Source organism: Mandrillus leucophaeus, unplaced genomic scaffold, assembly GCF_000951045.1.
Source record: "Mandrillus leucophaeus isolate KB7577 unplaced genomic scaffold, Mleu.le_1.0 Scaffold41, whole genome shotgun sequence".
NCBI lineage: Eukaryota > Metazoa > Chordata > Mammalia > Primates > Cercopithecidae > Mandrillus > Mandrillus leucophaeus.
This window is the reverse complement of record NW_012104365.1, coordinates 3,349,128-3,358,201: the sequence shown is the minus strand read 5'-3', so window position 1 is coordinate 3,358,201 and position 9,074 is coordinate 3,349,128. Positions and strand designations below refer to the sequence as shown.

The 9,074-nt window shown below is 53.1% G+C and overlaps 1 protein-coding gene across 2 annotated transcripts in view; it reads right to left on the bottom strand.

Moving 5' to 3' along the window:
• The window catches only part of CDH4 (cadherin 4, type 1, R-cadherin (retinal)), a 501,882-nt gene that overhangs the window by 376,198 nt on the left and 116,610 nt on the right, over positions 1-9,074 (bottom strand). The window contains exon 1 of one of the 2 annotated variants that reach the window (XM_011992341.1): positions 8,536-8,764. The exons of the other annotated variant lie outside the window; for it this stretch is intronic. The gene's annotated coding sequence lies outside the window, so the exon portion shown is untranslated. Of the gene's footprint in view, positions 1-8,535; positions 8,765-9,074 lie in introns of those variants that run through there. 2 annotated transcript variants of the gene reach the window in all.

The following is a 9,074-nucleotide window of genomic DNA, read 5'->3' as shown; positions in this document are numbered from 1 at the left end:
AGCAAAGGCCACCCGGTGGAGCAGAAACTGGAGGGGATTCTGCAACAGGAAAAATGAAGTCCTCTCCGTGGGTCATTTTCCAGCCATCACATCAGCACGCACCCGTGATCCCATCCCAAGCAACTGGAACATGTTCATGTGTTTGGTTTTACAACGATGATTGAGAGAGACATACTGAGATGTCCTTCCTATAATGGCTTGATTGGACTAATGTTATGCCACATTTGTATGCCCTAAACACATGATGCTTGAGGGGGTCCCTGTAGCCCCAAAACCTGAGAAGGAAAACTGGCCTGTGATTCAGCAAAAGGTGGAGGAGCTGGGCACTGAGCTCAGGGTCTTGTGCTTCCCCACCAGCCCTCCCGGAGACGTGAGGCTGCACAGCCTGGCCTTGACGGGCTGGTCTTGATGCAGGTGCCACAGAGCAAATGCAGCAGTGTTGGCCAAGGCCCCAGCTGCCAGCCTGGCTCTGCATATGGAAGGTGGACATCTGCTCTGTGATCTAGGAGGTCATGCTCACCACCCCGCGTTTGGCTGATCACATGACAGCTTCATTGGCAAATACCTCCAGATACCCGTGGCAGTGACGCCTGCAGCCTGCCGACCACCACCACCAGTCACAGAGCAATGAGGAAGTGCAGGTGGTGGGTCAGTGACCAGAAGAGCAGAGCGTCCATCACGCAGAACTTTCTGAACAAAATCAGGGGAGCAGTGCGAGCTGTGGTGGACCACGTTCTTAGCTGCATTGAGCACTCCTATACCATAAAGCAAAGTTGAGAGGATCAAGTAGAAAGAACAAGTGCAGTCCTAAATGCCCAGTGGGGCAGAGTCATCCATCACCAGGCATGAGTCCTGCAGACCTGGAGAACTGTCCAGGGTCCTAACGACTCTAGGCTGCAGGGCGAGCTGCTGCTGGACACGTGGTGGGGTCGTAGCAGTTCCACTTGGACAAGGATGCTTTGTGGGCTGTCTCTTCGTAGACTCTTCTCCTTTGTTCTCAGAATGGTAGCTGCAACTTCTCTTTGACTGGACCCATTTGGTACATTTATTAACACTTTCTAGATAACATCTAGATATTTCCCTGCCAACCTGCGTGGCTTAGAAATAAAATTGCTCTCAGCCAAATTACGCATGCTGGTTGGACTGGTTAATCAAGCGTTATGACAAGCAGACACATCTAGGCTAGAACCCCGCGGCGGGTGTGGCTTCACCTTGTCCTGCAGCCCAGGATCTGCCCAGAAACACAGGACGCACGCTGGGGGCTGGGGGTGAGGGGAGAAAGATGGAAGAGGGAGACGCAGAGAGAGAATAGGCTCAGTTGTAAACTGGTGGAGCGTGAAATCTAACAAGGGCAGGGTTCTAGGAATGTGGATGAGGGAGAGGAGAGGAGGAAGCCTCAGGTGTAGACCCAAGTGTTGGGGTTGAAAGGGTAGGAGACCCCACCCTGTGAGACACGGGCAGAGCCTGGCAGGCTCAGGTTCCAAACTGGTCCATACAACAAAAGCACCAAACCAGCCTCCCTTCTGTCTTTGCCTACCAAGGATGGTCACTTCCTATCCCTGCAGAAACCTTCCCAAGGCAACCTTTGCATTACCCAGTGACAACCTGGGCAGGAGCTGGACCAGTCTGTGAGGGCAGCCTGGCCCAGGTAAAGAGAACCCTGGCCCCAGCGGGTTGTGGGTCTTTGGCCCCAGCTTGATGATGCTGATTCCTCTTCACCTGGGACGTCTTAGATGCTATCGCTAGTCCATGCAGGTGTCGGAAAAACTCCTTAAAAAGAGATGCTTTTCCCCTCCTAATCTTATAACATCATTGCCTGTTTTGCAGCTGCCAACCATTTCAGCCTCATGTTCTCTTTCTGCACTAATGTGTTGGGTTTTCCATGTTTTTAAAAGTCTATAAGAAAAATAATTTATGAGAAAATCATAAATAATGGGTATGAGGCATCAAACGTGTTTTCCAAACAGGACCTTCTCATCTTAAGTGGAATAAAAAGGCTTTTTGAATTAAAAAAAAAATCTATTTGCATTTCAGAAGGTCATGGTATTATGTAGTGCTTTTATGAAAGGAAAAAAGCAAACAAATATTAGCAAGGAAAACATCTCAGTTAGTAGATCCCGGGGCTGGGGAAAAATCCACCTTTACATGTGCACAGATTAAAAATCTATCTGGTCCTACATTGAGGGGTATGTTTGTTTTTTCATCCAACTTGTATATTCAGGTTGGCGCCTGGGTTTCAGGTCTGTGTGGCAAAGGCAGATTAGAACGGTGATGGTGTTATCACAAGGTTGTAAATGTTAACAGAGCAGGATATGGACACATCACTGTCACCCACCACAGAACCGCCAGTGGCTCCATCTCTCCTCAGCCCTGCCCCAAGCTACTCAGCAGACCTTTGACTCAGTTTCTTGCAGGCCAGTCGGAGAAATCATTTCCGGCCACCCTGGGCTCACTAGGACATCCTGGCGGGAGCCTGGAGCCGGTCTGGAGGGGACAGTGTCCTGCACTATCCATCCCACAAGGGATCTTCAGGCAAGGCCACCCAGAGTCATTTAACCTCAGGCAAATCTGAAATTTGTTTTCTTTCCACTTACAACACTTGGATCCCAAAATGTCACTGGCCCTGAGCAGATATGTGCAGGACACAGCCAGGGTAGCCAAGGAGCCCTCCAATCTACACAACTGAGGAGCGGCGGCTGCACTTCTCAGGACAAGCCACGGAGGCCACACCAGGAGGCAGCAAATCTGCCCACTTCCTGGGGGTCTGGCCCCTTTGCCAACAGCAATCATTCAGACATGCAGAGGAACTGGGAGAGGGAGAGGCACCTCTGTGTCCACAGGACGGGGCACTTGTGGGGGCTTGTGGGCCCTATTTTAGCTGAGATGCTGTCAGACTTTGCGACAGAGGTGAGCTCTGGAGTCAGCCTGGGTCTGGGTTTGAATCCCAGCTCCCCTACTTGACCTGCTGTGTGACTCTGGGGAAGTTGTTCAGTGCCTCAGTGCCCTCATCTATAGGATGGGTGAGCACAGCAGCTCTCCCCCGTGCTGTGGAAGGAATGGCAGCACGCAGACCACCTGGTAGTGAGCCTGGCAAACAGAGGTGGCGCTTATCGGAATGGCCGTCTCTCCGCCATTCTCTGTCTGCTTGGCCACCTTCAATCCGCATCGGCTGCGTGGACAATGAGCCACAGAGGGAGATGCCCTGCAAACCCTGGTCACCACTCTTTGCCGTTCAGCCCGGCCTCAGGACTCTGCCATGCCCATCACCTGCACGGGCAGCCCTGGCTCCAAGGCACCCTGGGCCCACGTGTCCTCAGAGCCAGCGGGAACGCCATTGCCCAGCACTGCCCGGAGGTTCGACTCCACAGCCCATCCACCCAGGGCCTCCTCATCCCAGGGGCAAATCATGCCGAGGACCTCAACTTACCAGCTTATCACTCTACCTGGTTTCCTGTTTTTTTTTTTTTTTTTTCTCCACAGCTTTGACCACTACTGGGAACAAAAGTTTGCCCTTTCTGTACAAGGATCCAGATTCTACATGTTGCAAGGACCTTCACTCATATGCAAAACCTGAATTCTACACCATAAGTCACAGCTTCTCGTGGCAATGTGCTTACTGTTTCACGGAAAGGAGGGCTCTCTCTTCCCGTAGCCATTTCCTCAAATTATACCATGGTCCCTGGCCTATTTCCATTTCTCCTGAAGTGACGCCCATAGCAACGTTCACCAGGAGCTTCTAATTAGACCATTAGTGCAAGCTGCTGGATGGAAGAACGGCCCATTTATCAAATGACTTGTCCAAGAAATGACAGTAAAAACAAATCTACACGTGTCTGTGTGTTAGAGGGATGCATGTGCACGTGTGCTCTCAAATCTGTGCAGGAAGGAGTGCGTCAATAAGAACAAACATCAAACACAGAGATGCCTCCCAAGCCAGGGCGCCCCTTGCTTCCCTGCCCTCCCTTCTGACCCAAGAGGTGGGGAGATGATTTCTACAAAACTTGAAATGCTGAAAATACCCTAAAAGCAAATCTCATCTCGGCTGGCCTCTTGCCTGGGAATATGCTGAAAGGAGAGGCCAGCGAAGCATTTCTTCCACTGCCAGATAGGTTCCCATTTGGAGTCCTGTGCTCTTCTTGCAATTATTTAAGCTGCATCACAGTATTAATAACTCATCGGAGATCATCATCACTGTTCAAAAAGCCTCATTAGGTGCAAAGACAGGCGTCGCGGCTGCTGCCAGGGCAGATACTATAATGAAGTTTGCATCTCTGCCTCGACCGAAGCGTTTGGGCCTATTACTCCGGAGATAGTCACTGGCTCAGGATTCTTCCTCCAGGGCCTAAAAATATTGTATTCTCAGCTTTGGACACAAAAGCTAATCGGGAAGGAAACAATGGCATCAGCACCTTGGACTGGGAGTTAACAGCATCTAAATAATACCCAGACTCTCTGCTAGGATGTGGGTAAGGGGAGGCTCAGCAGGGAGCTGGCCACGGGGACTGTGGGAGTTCCCAGTGGGTTTTAAAGGAGGATCAATCATGTGTGTGTCTGCATGAGCGCATGTCCCTGCTCATGTACATGTGTGTGTGCCTATGTGCATGCGTGTGTGTGCACTGCATACCCGCACGTGTATATGAACATTCCCGGGACTTACTATGTCCCTGATGCTTTTCCCACATTATCTATTCCCCTATTTTCCCCTGTTTTCTCATTTAGTCCTCAAAAGGTCTTGAGGCATTCAGCCCCCTCCTCTTCTGCCTGGAGAACACCTAGTCAGGCTGCCTGACCCAGGTCAAATGTCATCTCTTCCAGGAAGCCTCCACTAGCATCCCCTGGGGCACTTTGCTGCTCACTTCTCTGTGCTCTGTTGGCACTTTGCACACCTGAGAGCCTGCCCTGGACAGATGTGGTGGGCATGGAGCAATAGGGACGACAGGATCTAGTGGGTGTGGGCCTGGGATGGGCCCTTCTACTCCCTGTGCTTCGGGGCTCCCCTCCCACCCCTGGCAGGGCACATCTGGCCTCTGCAGCCTGGCCCTGCCTCCACTCCAGCACGAACCCTCTCCCGGCTCCCGCAACAGCCGCCCAACTGCCTGCCTGAATTCGTTTTCCTGGAGTCTCCTCACCCAGATCCGTCTGCAGTCAGCTTCCCCAGGGACCTGTGTTTCTGCAGGGGCCCTCGGGAGTGGTGTGGGGCCCCAGCTGCCCCACCTTGGAGACTACACCCCATTACCTGGCTTTGCTTTCTCCAGGACACTCCCCACTTCTGCAAACACTCTCCCTGGACCTGACTTCCCTATCTGTCCCCCAACCGGAGTGGGAACTCTGTGACACGGGCCCTGTGTCATCCCTGGCCACGTCCCAGTGCCCTGAGCTGGACCCGGCTCACAGGGGTGCCCAGAGAATAAAGAACTGTGCTTCTGCTTAGCCACCTCTTGAATTAGACTGAGAGCTTCTGAGGACAGGGGCCACGACGCTCCCAATGTGTATGCTTAGTGCCTTGCACGGTGTACGGTGCAAAATGGTTGCTTAATCCAGAGCTTCTCTAAGATGCCTGCAAATCACACAGAACTGGTGAAAATGAGTCCAGGGAGGGGCCCCAGATGCTGCATCTCTAAGGCACCCCATTCGCTGGTCTGGAGACCACACTGAGAAGCAAAACGGTAACATGTTCATTAAGTAAATGCCCTGCAGGCGTGCACCCCAGGAAGCAGCTCCTCTGTGTGTGCTCACCAGGCCGGGCACAATTTCAGAACCATTTCATGATGTTGATGCTGGCCTGGCACACACAGCACCTGGGAGATAGTGGGTGCTCAATGTTTTCTTTTAATAAAGTGAATATATAAACCCAGCATCAGAAAATGATGCAGAGAATGGGTTGCAGCTTCAGGGTTTTCCCCTAAAGAGCTGGAATGAGCTTCCCTCTGCTCCTTCTTCCAGCTCACCAAAACGTCCCTGAAGAACGAGGCTTGCAAAATTCAGAAGTGTAGGCTGTGTTATGACTATTTGTACTGTTATTATTATTGTTTTGTTTCTTTTTCAGCTGCTTCCTTTCCCTCCTAAGCAAGGCCTGTTCCACCGAGATGTCCGTCCAGCTGCTCGTGACAGTGGAGCCCTGGAAGTTAAGACGTCTGAGTTTCTTTTGAGGACCTGGTCATTTTCAGAGCAAGTTTCCTTCTGGAAGTTTAGGGCCATCCTCTCATTTTCCACCCCACTGGGGAGCGGGTGTCTGCCTGTGTGATGTAGCGAGCCCATCACTGAAATGCAGCAAGATAAGAACCTTGTGATAAAACATGTGCTTTGGGGTGTCAGCGAGGGTGCTGGCAGCATCCCCTCACCCGGGAGGGCTCAGCTGGACACCCTCTAATCCCACCACATGATGAGGACTCACTGCGTTCACCAGAAAGCATGGCCAGCAGCCCCCAGCATGGGCCGGGCAGCAGGGCACGGTGCATCTCCACCCACTGGAGAAGGTGCATTCTTGGAAGTCTAACGCCTCACTAGCCCCTACCCTTGGCATCCTGCAGCTTGGCTCCGGGTGGCACTGTGGGCACGCGTCAGGCCAGACAGTGTCCTGCTGTTCTCCTCCCTCCTGGTGTGTCCCTGTCTCTCATATTTATGTCTGACTTTTCTACAGAACCATGTTTCCAGCTGAATGCAACACTGCTTTTTGGATGCTGAGGAACAGAGCCATGCAGTCCCTGTAGGCATCCATAGGCACCAGGACTGGTGGACTGAGCTCGGCCTAAACAAACGCCCATGGAAGGCAACGGGTCCATCTCCTCGGAACAGACCTGGGTGGTGGAGAATGGGCTGCACGTGCCCCATCAGGTGCAACTCAACTGAGACCAGGGAAAGGCCAGACAGGGCCCAGTCTCCGCCTTCCCTCCCCCCGACTCTGCAGTGTTGTGGGAGAGGTGGGCACACACGCAGGAGGGCAGAGGGTGCATGGTGGTCAGCAGGTGGGCATCTGAACAGGCCCCGGGAAGAGCAGAGCCAAGGGTTAGGCCAGGGCTGACAAGGAGCACCGCAGTGTCTGGCCGCAGGTTGCCCAGGTGACTCCGGAGATCTGCAGGGAGGGCACAGGTGAGGGGTGTGGGGCACTGGGCAGCAGAGGAGGGAAGTCAGGGGACACAGGCTAGATGTTTGTCCAACCCAAATCTCATGTTGAACTGTGATCCCCAGTGTTGCAGGTGGGACCTGGTGGGAGGTGTTGGGTCATGGGGGTGGATCCCTCGTGGCTTGGTGCTGTCCTCACCACAGTGAGTGAGCTCTCATGAGAGCCAGTTGTTTAAAGTATGTGGCACCTTCCCCGTCTGTGCTCCCCTATGGCCATGTGAAGCGCCTGCTCCCACTCTGCCTTCTGTCATGAGTAAAAGCTCCCTGAAGCCTCCCCAGAAGCTGAGCAGACGCCGGCGCCATGCCCTGACAGCCTGCAGGACCATGAGCCAATCAAGCCTCTTTTCTGTGTAAATCACTCAGCCTCAGGTATGTCTTTATAGCAACACGAGAACAGATTCACACACAAGGGAAGCTGCTTCAGGGAGGGGCACTCAGGCAAGGCGCTGAAGGCTGAGTAGGAGCTTGCCAGACAGCAAGCAGGGCTAGAAACAAGTCCACAGGGTCATGGCAAGATACAGCCGGCTTTCCCCATCCACAGATTCAACCAACTGAAGATGGAAATATTTGAAAAAATATGTAAAATGACAATGTAACAATAAAAGATACAGTCTAACTATGTACATAGCACTTTCATTATATTAGGCATTGTAAGTAATCTAGAGTTGATTTAAAGTATACAGGAGGATGTGCAGGTTACATGCAAATACTACGCCTTCTTATATAAGGGACTTGAGCATCCTCAGATTTTAATATCCCTGGGGGGCCTGGAATGAATCCCCGTGCCCCACACGGAGGGACGATGGTTGTGAAGACAGCAGCGGCTGGTTGAGTGCTTCCTTTGCTGAGGCACTGCGCAGGGCAAGTTGCGGGCCTTCATTTCTGAATTAGATTCCCGCCACGTGAGTGCTGCCGTGGCTCCCGTTGCAGAGATGGCTCAGACTCGGCGACCGGAGTGACTCCCTTAAGGCCCCAGAGCCAGGACCTGGAAGGACCCTGCCAGACACCGAAGTCTGTGTCCTCAATCACAACATGCCTGTGCCTGCAGGAGATGAGCTGCAAAGAGGACGCTGGGCCATCCCCGCCCTGGGAAATACGGCACGCTCACAGCTGGGAAAGCAATGAATCTGGGAATCCAGGTGGTCACTGAACCCACCACCCTCTGTCTCCATAACAGTCTTCACTGAAATTAGATGCACAGGCCTCCGGTTCTGCAGCAGTGGCCTCACGGCCACGCCCTCGCACGGGACCTGTGCTGCTTTCTCACGGCTTTCCCATTTCATTCTCAGCAGCATCCGAGGAGCCAGCTGGTTTTCAGAACCATCTCCGGAGAGTAAGACAGTCTGTTCAAATAGAAAGGCTCTTAAATTATAATAAACCTCGCACACTTTCCCCATCATTAACACGGTGTACCTGTCACTTCAGCTCAGAAGCAGCAGCGTCTCTGTGGAGAGGCCGTTCCTCTATCCTGTGGCTGGGACTCCTTCCTCCCTTCATTTTCCCAGCTGTGAGTGCACGGCTGAGAAGATTGCTGCTGTGTTGTGTGTGGCGAAAGGAAGCGGGCTTCAGCTTCATTCAGGAACAGGAAAGGGGCAGCATCATTAAGGCAGAGGGAGAAAGGAGAAAGCCAGAGTGCCGGTGCGTGGGAGAGGCAGAGCCGCGTCAGGAGGAGGCGCAGGGCCTTGGCAGATGAAGAAGCCCAGACTCGGAGATGGGGCGAGATGCTTCTCCCCTCCGTGTCTTTCACTGGGACAGGGCTACTGTCTTGGAGGGAAACGCCGCCTGCCTGTGCTGCTGAAGCATTCCCGCACTAATCTGGGGGCTTTGCTGCCTGGGAGGGCAGCTGGCTTAGGTCTGTTTTTCACGTATCGCCTTGCTGCTCCATACCTCCCGCCACAGTGGGGTCACGGGGGTCAGGAGGGTCAGGGGGATCAGGAGGGTCAGGGGGGTTG